Source organism: Taudactylus pleione, unplaced genomic scaffold (genome assembly GCF_031769625.1).
Source record: "Taudactylus pleione unplaced genomic scaffold, aTauple2 ptg000695l, whole genome shotgun sequence".
Lineage (NCBI taxonomy): Eukaryota > Metazoa > Chordata > Amphibia > Anura > Myobatrachidae > Taudactylus > Taudactylus pleione.
Window position 1 is genome coordinate 3,096,299 of NW_028285097.1, and position 12,558 is coordinate 3,108,856.

The 12,558-nt window shown below is 43.4% G+C and overlaps 1 protein-coding gene across 2 annotated transcripts in view; it reads right to left on the reverse strand.

Annotated features, from left to right (window-relative positions):
- Positions 1 to 12,558, reverse strand: part of ADGRB1 (adhesion G protein-coupled receptor B1) — a 335,561-nt gene that overhangs the window by 134,635 nt on the left and 188,368 nt on the right. The window lies entirely within an intron of this gene.

The window sequence follows — 12,558 nt, forward strand, 5'->3', positions numbered from 1 at the left end:
CTTCCCCATGAGGCCATGGCCCTCTCTCAGGTGCACTATATTATGTCCCTATTTATCCCCAGCATCTCCTGGCCTCCCCTATCTCTTCCCTGGACCTTCCCCATGAGGCCATGGCCCTTTTTTGGGTGCTTTATGTCCCTTTGAAAATTGAGGGGGCGCCAATGCTCTTTCTGGCACAAGACACCAAAAAGTCTAGTTACGGCTCTGGGGATCATGGATCCCCACGGACGAACAATCTGATAATGCCCAAAGTGTTTTTAGGAAACGCCAAATCGGACCAGAAACAGAACAGGCAGGCAGCGCTGAAAGTCCACCAGGTTTTTGCTAAACGGTGCGTTACATGGCGTAAAGCTGTGTTCACTGAGCACCAGAACACGGAACCGGAGCCCAAGTGGTAACGTGAATCTAGCCACAAGATATGACATTATCCAGATTGTTTTTCTATATATATATATTGCGCAATTGTGGTGTAGGGAATGATCCGGTACAGAGACTTCTCTGTTACGTCAGCTGTTTGTTTGGGCCAAGTTTTTATTTTGTTAGTCCCCAGAAGTAATCAGGAGAAAAGCTGTGCTGCTCCGCACTCCTTCTCACATCATTAGACAAAGTAAGAGGCAGGGATCCCTGCTGCGGCTGATTGATGATACGTAGAGATATATTCAGCTCTCCTGCTCACTTCTCATAATATATCTCCTTCCTTCTGCAGTGGGAGGAACCATGGGGCCAGGCCTGGTGAGCAGTGAGGTAGCCCAGATATGACAGGGACTGGGTTATGTAAGGTGATTAATATGACCTGGGGGACTTGCTAATGAACATGCAAGCAAACAAAATGAAGTGGCTATGCTAACAGGCGCCCTATGCAGAAAGAGGGGGGGGGGATTGCTCCCGCAGCAATGCGATCTGTGGGAAGAAATATTATTGCAGGGAAGTTTTATCCCTAATGGGCAATCCTGGCCAACTGTCCTCAGATTTCATTAGAATGAAATGCAGCCTCTTCTGGGGTCCACGAGCTCTGTGGGGGATACAGCACACACAGATCTCTATACGCAGTCTGCAAACGCAATTTACATCGTTCATGGAAGTCACTGAATGGGAGATTGCAATTAGCAGCAGATACATAGATTGTCTGAGGGCCACCGGTAAAGGGGAAAGTTGAACACAAGTCTCAGGGTGTCGGAGGTTGTTTACTAGCAGCCAGTAGGATTTTGGAACCTTGTAATCATGGGTCTCACTTCTGTTTTGTTTTCCGCCATCCTATAGTACATGAGGTCACTGTTGTGTTCAGCCTCCCATTGCTCCCACATCCCCAGCACCTATATATCAGCCAGCACTTTCCTCACACATTGGGGCTGATTTTCAGTCATTCGCAAAGTGGCTGTATTTGCGGGAGGTTGCCAAATTCAATGCTAATGCAGCTTTCCATAGTGCTAATGCGAGGATCCCTGCGGCTACAAGCGGGAGGCTGATCCGCTCGCTGTTTTTTCCGTCCACTAACACAATCATCATCATTAGTATTGGCGCGGGCACCAACACCATGCTGGGTGCAGCAGATCCGCCGTCTGAGACAGGCTTCCATCCTACATACGCATGACTCAGAATAGCGCAGAGCTCTAGCTGCACGCCCACGACACTCCCTCAAGACAGAACACCGCTGCGCAATCACATTGCCACCATCCAGTTCCCACCCCAAAACAGCCAATTCACAAAAAGATACGGGAAAGAACCATCCGACTCAGAATAGGACGGTGGTACGAAAGAGAGCGTAAATTCACATCTGCGCATGCGCTGTATGCTAAAACTTGCTGCCATGCAGAGAGATTCGTCAGACGCAAAATCAGGCCCTTGCCCTTGCCGATATTCAGTATATATATATATATATACTGTATATATTCTATATTGGAAGTGGGCAAAACATACTTTCTGTTACGGCTATAAAAGTTAGGTTGCACATCTCTCACTTTAGTTTATGTATCCCTGGACATCGCATGATTGCCGGTACACACATTTCAAAGATTTAATGAATGACAGAATGATCACTGGGCCTGATTCAGAGCCGGACACTATTTGCGCTCGCTCGTTCAGAAAAAGGGGCCAGCTATTTAAATAGAGTGCTCGCTCTTTATGGTCTGTTGACGCCTCTATGTCTGATCGAGCGATCTAAACATGCGCTCGCTTTTTAAAAAAAAACACCCTACGTCATCTCCGCTATTTATTAGATTAATCGAGTACATCGAAAGGCGTATGAACTGCTCGCAGTGTTTGTGGTAGGATTTTCCTACCGCAATCATGTGAGCAGTTCAGTCTAAAAGACAACCAAGTGACGTGGTCAATGACCCTGCTTTGTTAATTATGCACACCCTACGCCCGTTTTGACCGTTTGGCACGCCTGCGTTCGGATCTCCACTCCCCATTTTCAAGCACCTTCCCCTGTTACCACCCACAAACGCCTCATTCTGTCACTCAAATTAGCAGGCATTCGCTATTTTGCGAGCACACAATTTCCGACCGCAATGATTGGTTCGCGCATGCGTATTACAACCCATACGCATGCGCAGTTGTGCGAACATCGCTCGGAGCGAACGAGCGGCCGCTTTCGAGCGGCTCTGAATCGGGCCCACTGTTCCGTCCTTCATTAATATGTAAAGTCTCGTCTGCGATATTGTGTGATTGGCCATGAAGCACGGGTCAATCACACGATATTGCATGCGACCACGGGAGCGCGCAAATCGATTTGGTCTAATCGGTCAAATCTGGCAGATACCGTGCAAGTGTGTAGCCGGCCTAACATATAGCACATGAGATTGTCCATAACAACTTGATACAGTAGCATTAATCTCTCAACATTTACTCTAAAAAGTAGCAACAATGTAAACTGTTACAACGTTATCTTCTAAATATGTAATCCGAAAGATGAGCAGAGCAATCTTTCCATCTCATCTTATCTTCCGAACAGCAGAAACCTTCTTAGAACTTCAGGAACTTCATTATAATTATTGAAAAATGAATAAAATAAAAGTCAAATAAATCCGTTTCCCCCTGCCTTGCAGTTAGAGAGCTGCACACAATATGACAGAAAATGCAAGTTTTAAGCGAGATTATTTATCCGAGGATAAATGTGGCATACAGGGGAAGTGATCAGAACCATAACAATTTCATGTACCGTAAACCAGTGGAAGAAATATATATATATAAAAAACGTGTTATGTTTTGTGGCCCTTACCACCCATTAATTTGGCCTTTCTTTAGAATTATTTTTTGCATTGCGTCTAAAGGCGCAACAGCGGTGCAAATAGCGTGCGACTCTCAATCAGCGCCATAGCCAACATGCACGTACGGCCTAATTCAGAGATGTATGCTATTTGCATCGCGAAAAATGATAATGCAGCTGCAGGTGTCTGAAGGCTAAATACGCCCACTGCCGGCACTGCAGATCCTAGTGCTGCGCCAGAAGATGCGGCACGGGATCACTATCAAGCAGCCATCTACCATCTGAGTAAACCTAAACTTACTCAGACTGGCTGCTAGAACTCCTCTGCAGGGGCGTCAGAGGATGCAGACCCTGTCTTAGGCACGGCTACAAAACGGCGCTACATGCACCACCCCAGCCCCCGAACGGCCGCAGGGGGGACTGCGAGTGATCTTGCAGACAGTGATCGGCGCACTGCTGTACATCATCTCATCCTTTCTGATATTACTGTGCACCCGGCGGATAAAGACGGAACAATTGTAAATCGTAAATTGGCCGCATAAGTGGCTGCATTGCGTGATCCGAAATAAATACATACATCTAAAAAACATAGCCAAAAGTCGACCATATCTTACACAAGACGGTGCAAAAACTCCATGCACTCATCATTTCCCGCATTGATTATTGCAATTAATCTCCTTACTGGTCTTCCCAAAAACAGACTTTTGCCACCACAATCCATTTTGAATGCAGCTGCGAGACTGATCTTCCTCGCCAAACGTTCATTGTCTGCTGATCCGCTCTGTCAGTCCCTCCATTGGCTGCCGGTCTTCTACCGTATTCAATATAAAATACTTACACTCACACATAAAGCTATTAACCAAACCACACCAACATACATCTCTTCACTTATCTCAAAATATCTTCCAACCCGACATCTCCGCTCAGCACAAGATCTGCGTCTCTCCTCCTTACGCATTACTTGTTCCCATGCACGGTTACAGGACTTTTTTTCGGGCTGCACCCACCCTGTGGAATGCCTTACCATGCACAATAAGACTTTCCACTAGTTTCCAAACATTCAAGCGCTCTCTGAAAACTCACCTCATCAGACAAGCTTATCAGATTCCAGGACCGCCCACCTAACCTTTTATAGCTCCCTATCTAACTCTCTTCTTATAGTAAACACCTATCACATTATCTATTTCTTCAATTTAACATCCTTCTAACCCTAGGTGTGATTGGATTATACAGCCCACCAAGAACATCTGCAATCGGGCTGGACCAATTTGCAATATATAGCACCTATCCTTGTGTATCAACACCTAATTCCCTATAGATTGTAAGCTTGTGAGCAGGGCCCTCCTACCTTTATGTCTGTCTCTTACAACCCAGTCTTGTTCTATTAATGTTGTTTCAAATTGTAAATTGCAACGGAATATGCTGTGCTATATAAGAAACTGTTAATTAATAAATAAATGTGAATCTTCAACTAAATTTAGAAACCAGACAGATCTCTGCGTAGGTTCACTTGTGAATAGCCGGCAATTCCGGTTACACACTCACGACGCTCCCTCAGTACACCTATCCTACGCGTGAGCGCCCAGTCACACCCACTCAGCCGCAAGTCGTGTACGGCTCTGAATCTCACGCCAGTGCATCGAGTAGCGTACGCTTAGCCGTGGAGCGTGCATAGTGCTAAATATCGCAAGCTCCTCCCGGAAAAACGGACTTGTGTGTATCACTGAATCAGCCCTGAAGTCTCCAGCTCACACGTAGCTAGAAGCAGCTTTAATACATTGCATGGCAATAAGATTATTATTAAAAAATAATAACTTGCAAATTAGCTTATTATTAACTGGGAAATACAGTTTTGTTACCAGCTCCCATCTAGCCCCGTATGGAATGATCCACTATGTTTTTAGCTCCGCAATGGCCTAGACACCATGGATTGTACATGTGGGCGTCTGACAGTTTATCCTGTACATTTGCACATTTCAGGGTTACACATTAGCTGTTTTGCTCTTAGAACAGCGCTATAATCAACATATAATTTATATATTATATATATAATACATATATATATATATTAGATGGAATGGATTGTGTAGTCAGATACTTAATATAAATAAAATATAACTTTAAACATTTCAGATGGTAATTAACCATATATATCGAAAAAATATATGATTCTTAGCATTTCATCTTGTACATCAGGGTTGGGGAACCTCAGGCCCGGGGGCCGTATAAGGCCCGTGGAATCATTTGGTCTGGCCTTCTGAGCTTTTTTCTGATAGTCTCATCTGGCTATTGGGGAGCCTAGAATGGCCCCCTGCAGCCAGGATCTATGCAGCAGTGCCACCTGGAGTGTCCTTAGGGAGCTTCAGATGGTCAAACCGCTGCCCTTACAGCTCCCCGGAGCATCCTGAGGATGTTCTGGGCATTGCTGTAATCACCGGCGATTGTGACCCCACCACCGTGTGACGTCAAAGAGGGGGCGTGGCCTGCACAGGGCCCGCAAATAATGTTTTATATATATATATATATCAAAATGGTCCTCGGCAGAAAAAAGGTTCCCCACCCCTGTTGTACATAGATGCATATTTTTAAAAGCAAGAGAAAGGAATGAATTGTCGCAGGCATCTGGGATGATGAAAGTATAGTACAATAGACACCTGTTCCTATTCTAGCCTCCTAAGATAGTGGAATCTTATGGCTGAAGTCACATAAAGTTATACATGGATATACAGTATATCAGACAGGCTCATATACACCATGATCCAGAAATATAGGGTTCCTTAGCAGACATCATCCTGCACGTTGATAGTCCCTTGGTAGAGATGGACCTTTGTGGACAGAGTTACTGAGTAGATTATTTAGGGGCCTACTCATCATTGCTAAAATATTGATGGATGTAATTAGGTAGAACTGGCATGGAGTTCTACCTAATTACCGGAGGAATTCATCATTCCTCCTCTCCATAAGTATCTATTCCGATAAAAAATACATAATTTTCAGAATTTGATGAATAGCCTAATTTTCATATCCCCATACTAATGTACTGATGTACTAATGTATGGGGAGTGTAGAAATTAACGCAGGATGACTTAACCAGGAGATACTGTATCAGTGATATATATTGTGCTAAAGAATACTAAAATAAAGGTAATTAAGGTAATATGTCCTTAAAACCGTTATTTTAGTGTTGATGAATAGGTCCCTCAGTGACAAATCACTAGAGTAAGTCCAGGTGGAAAAATCCAAGGCTTGGTCCAGGTGTTAAAAGTGATGTCCCAGCGTAAAGGTACAGATTGTTCCTGGTGCATTTACCTGTGTGTCCGACAGCTTTATCAGAGGGTGGTACAAGTCACCAACTATGCCCATGACCTGCCAAGAGTCTGCCTCACTACCCCTCATCCTAATAAGTCTCATCTACATATATAATGGTCTAATACTATGGACTGACGACATGAAGGGGGGGGGGGCAATGCTGTGTTTGTGTGCCTGTGCTATAGAAAGTGCTTCTCTGTGGGAGTATATTTACTAAAGTGCTGGTATTTAGAAGTGGAGATGTTGCAGGGGCATATTAAGAGAGGAGGGGGCCCGTGTGCATTCTACGTCCGGGGCCACCTTCGCTCTTAATACTGAGAATGCAGCCAATCATTACATTAGGAACCAGTGACATCACTGAGAATGCATCCAATCATTACATTAGGAACCAGTGACATCACAGATAATGCATCCAATCATTACATTAGGAGCCAGTGATATCACGGAGAATGCAGCCAATCATTACATTAGGAAATAGTGACATCACTGAGAATGCATCCAATCATTATATTAGGAACCAGTGACATCACGGAGAATGCAGCCAATCATTACATTAGGAGCCAGTGATATCACTGAGAATGCAACCAGTCATTACATTAGGAACCAGTGACATCACTGAGAATGCAGCCAATCATTACATTAGGAACCAGTGACATCACTGAGAATGCAGCCAATCATTACATTAGGAATCAGTGACATCACCGAGAATGCAGCCAATCATTACATTAGGAACAAATGACATCACTGAGAATGCAGCCAATCAATATATTAGGAACCAGTGACATCACAGATAATGCAGCCAATCAGTACATTAGGAAGCAGTGACATCACCGAGAATGCAGCCAATCAGTACATTAGGAACCAGTGACATCACTGAGAATGCAGCCAAACATTACATTAGGAACCAGGGACATCACTAAGAAAGCAGCCAATCATTACATTAGGAACCAGTGACATCACTGAGAATGCAGCCAATCATTACATTAGGAACCAATGACATCACAGTTAATGCAGCCAATTATTACATTAGGAACCAGTGACATCACTGAGAATGCAGCCAATCAAAGCATTATTAACCAGTGACATCACTGAGTATGCAACCAATCATTACATTAGGAACCAGTGACATCACTGAGAATGTAGCCAATCATTACATTAGGAACCAGTGACATCACAGATAATGCAGCCAATCATTACATTAAGAACCAGTGACATCACTGAGAATGAAGCCAATCATTACATTAGGAAACAGTGACATCACTGAGAATGCAGCCAATCATTACATTAGGAACCAGTGACATCACTGAGAATGAAGCCAATCATTACATTAGGAACCAGTGACATCACTGATAATGCAGCCAATCATTACATTAGGAAGCAGTGACATCACAGATAATGCAGTAAAACATTACATTAGGAACCAATGACATCACAGATAATACAGCCAATTATTACATTAGGAACCAGTGACATCACAGATAATGCAGCCAATCATTTCATTAGGAACCAGTGACATCACAGATAATGCAGCCAATTAATTACATTAGGAACCAGTGACATCAAAGATAATGCAGCCAATCATTACATTAGGAATCAGTGACATCACTGAGAATGCATCCAATCATTACATTAGGAGCCAGTGATATCACGGAGAATGTAGCCAATCATTACATTAGGAAACAGTGACATCACTGAGAATGCATCCAATCATTATATTAGGAACCAGTGACATCACGGAGAATGCAGCCAATCATTACATTAGGAGCCAGTGATATCACTGAGAATGCAACCAGTCATTACATTAGGAACCAGTGACATCACAGAGAATGCAGCCAATCATTACATTAGGAACCAGTGACATCACTGAGAATGCAGCCAATCATTACATTAGGAATCAGTGACATCACCGAGAATGCAGCCAATCATTACATTAGGAACCAGTGACATCACTGAGAATGCAGCCAATCAATATATTAGGAACCAGTGACATCACTGAGAATGCAGCCAATCAGTACATTAGGAAGCAGTGACATCACCGAGAATGCAGCCAATCAGTACATTAGGAACCAGTGACATCACTGAGAATGCAGCCAATCATTACATTAGGAACCAATGACATCACAGTTAATGCAGCCAATTATTACATTAGGAACCAGTGACATCACTGAGAATGCAGCCAATCAAAGCATTATTAACCAGTGACATCACTGAGTATGCAACCAATCATTACATTAGGAACCAGTGACATCACTGAGAATGTAGCCAATCATTACATTAGGAACCAGTGACATCACAGATAATGCAGCCAATTATTACATTAGGAACCAGTGACATCACCGAGAATGCAGCCAATCAATATATTAGGAACCAGTGACATCAGTGAGAATGCAGCCAATCATTACATTAGGAACCAGTGCCATCACTGAGAATGCAGCCAATCATTACATGAGGAACCAGTGACATCACTGAGAATGCAGCCAATCAATATATTAGGAACCAGTGACATCACTGAGAATGCAGCCAATCATTACATTAGGAACCAGTGACATCACTGAGAATGCAGCCAATCATTACATGAGGAACCAGTGACATCACTGAGAATGCAGCCAATCAATATATTAGGAACCAGTGACATCACTGAGTATGCAACCAATCATTACATTAGGAACCAGTGACATCACTGAGAATGCAGCCAATCATTACATTAGGAACAAGTGACATCACGGAGAATGCAGCCAATCATTACATGAGGAACCAGTGACATCACTGAGAATGCAGCCAATCATTACATTAGGAACCAGTGACATCACTGAGAATGCAGCCAATCATTACATTAGGAACCAGTGACATCACTGAGAATGCAGCCAATCATTACATTAGGAACCAGTGACATCACTAAGAATGCATCCAATCATTACATTAGGAACCAGTGACATCACTGAGAATGAAGCCAATCATTACATTAGGAATAAATGACATCACAGTTAATGCAGCCAATTATTACATTAGGAACCAGTGACATCACTGAGAATGCAGCCAATCAATGCATTATTAACCAGTGACATCACTGAGTATGCAACCAATCATTACATTAGGAACCAGTGACATCACTGAGAATGTAGCCAATCATTACATTAGGAACCAGTGACATCACAGATAATGCAGCCAATCATTACATTAGGAACCAGTGACATCACTGAGAATGAAGCCAATCATTACATTAGGAACCAGTGACATCACTGAGAATGCAGCCAATCATTACATTAGGAAGCAGTGACATCACAGATAATGCAGCCAATTAATTACATTAGGAACCAGTGACATCAAAGATAATGCAGCCAATCATTACATTAGGAATCAGTGACATCACGGAGAATGCAGCCAATCATTACATTAGGAACCAGTGACATCACTGAAAATGCAGCCAATCATTACATTAGGAACCAGTGACATCACTGAAAATGCAGCCAATCATTACATTAGGAGCCAGTGACATCACTGAGAATGCAGCCAATCATTACATTAGGAAGCAGTGACATCACAGATAATACAGCCAATCATTACATTAGGAAGCAGTGACATCACAGATAATGCAGCCAATCATTACATTAGGAGCCAGTGACATCACAGATAATGCAGCCAATCATTACATTAGGAACCAGTGACATCACAGATAATGCAGCCAATCATTACATTAGGAGCCAGTTACATCACAGATAATGCAGCCAATCATTACATTAGGAACCAGTGAAATCACGAATTTGGAGTCAGATATGTTACTGAGACTACAGTAAATCACCTCACTGGGAACAAGTGACATCATTAAAATATCATCCAATCATTTAATTAAGAATCAGTGACATCCTGGAGAAGGGAGCCAATCATTTCATTAAGAGCCATGGATGTCACTAGTTACCTGTGATTTGATTGGCGGTTACATTCACAAAAACAATTTAAAGTCTACAGTATCTGTTGTGCAGTTTTGAACAACCTAACATTACAGTACAGCCTGGTTAGAAGTCCTAATACAAATCAGCTATTGTGCAACTCCCTCTTTGTTATTAGGGACTATTTAACTCTTGGGGTGGGCACTGATCTCATGTGACCATTCATAGCCAATGTACTGAGAGCTGGCAGGGTGGTGATGTCACATGACTTTTCTCAGGACCATCCTGCTCTGGTGCCCAGAAAATGCCTGACATCATGCTGGCATGTAAAACGTGGCAATAGAAAAAGTGTTTGGCTGTAACAATGTAAAATATATTTAGATATGTGGACTCTTGTCTAAGTCAAAGTATTTTTTATTTTCTTGCAAAGCGAGGACCAAGCTGACAAAAATAACTGTGCTTACTCCTTTGTGTACAGGCAGAGGACAAAATCTGGAAACTCCAATATAAACTCCCTGGACGTGCCTTTTGTCCATGACATGCATCCAGTAAGACGGAGTATAAAAATGTCTGGGATTCTGTCGGAGGGATCCATTCATCCACAAGAGTCATTCAGTCTACGGCCTCCAGGATATCCAATAAATACTCAACTGGGACCAGGTCTGGTGACTGAGAAACCATGAGAGGTGGGTGACATCAGTGTCATGTTCAGCAAACCATTGGGTGATCAGACGTGATCTGTGGATGGGGACCCTAATGGTATCCTCTTATCCTTATATGATATCCTGCTCTGTAGAAGTCTCACTTGACCATCATTCCCGGGTTGGCCAATGATCTGCCGTCACCTGTTTTTCCTGACACGTCGATCTCGCACATAAATATTGGGGCCCAGGATTATAGGTGTCCACTCACTGGTGCCGTCTGCTGAAGGTGTGCTTCCCTCTGACATCACCTTAGACACAGTTCTTTGTGAGACATTAGTCAGTTCACCTGTTTCGGTCCCACCAGACACATCCCAACAGTCACCCCAATCTCATAGACCTGGAAGCCCCTCACTCGTAAAGAAGAGTTCTTGCCGAGAGAGCTGTCCTTTACGTTTTTCTTCGTAATTAACGACAGCATGCATGCGAACAGTGGCGGGATGAATCGCATGCAAAATGCGATGCGTCATGCACCCCGCCCAGTTACCGAGGACGTCTCTTGTAGCCGTACTAGTCATAATCACAGGTAACCAGGGCAGTGCTGCATTATTATACATGACCCTGACCATGCTGGGAGGTTATATGCTCCATTATGGCATGAGTCAGATCAGCGTAGAACCTGGTGCATTTTCTTGTACACATACATATCGCAGATTTGTTGACCAATTTTAAAATGACTGACAATTTATATAATTTAGCATTACACAATACTAATATCTATGTGAAAGTATTATACATATTCTATAAGAGAAGGGAGGGGCTTAGAGATTACATAGTATACAGCTTCATATACAGTACTGTATGGGTGTAGGGCCTGATTTAGAAATGTACGGCGCCATTGTGGATGTGCGAAAATACAACAGCGGCCGGGACTTGCAGTCAGATGCCCACTTGAGCCATCGCAGCTGTCTGCAAATGCGCACACATGCGGAGCATCGGACGCAGGTCAGGCAAACATTGACTCCATGAGTAAGTCTATGGTCACCCAGAATAGCCGCCGTAACTGATGCGCCAGAGTCCTGTTCCCTGCATAAGGGATCGCAGACGTAGGATGTGACGCCCCCCCCTAAACGGTAGAGACACGTCTATTGTTTTACCAGACACTCTCCGTTGCCTCCCACAAATACTCACACTGAGAATAAAGACTTGTAGTGTGCGACTACAGGAATATACCTTGGCGTGTGCGCAGGTGCGACTCAGACGCAGTGGGAAAAAAATCGCTCCATTTGCAAAAACATCAGCATTGCGTACAACTCTGCCCATAGTGTGTATATATATATATATGTATCGGGCTGTATACTGTATTCAACTTGTTGCTCTTCTGCTGTTGTCGAACTAAACATCCCAGTAAGCTCTGCCATGGTTTTGCTGGGATGTGTAGTTCCACAACAGCAGGAGAGCTGCGTGTTGAATACCTCTGCCCTGTGGGTTTGATGCAATTAGGAGCTATGGG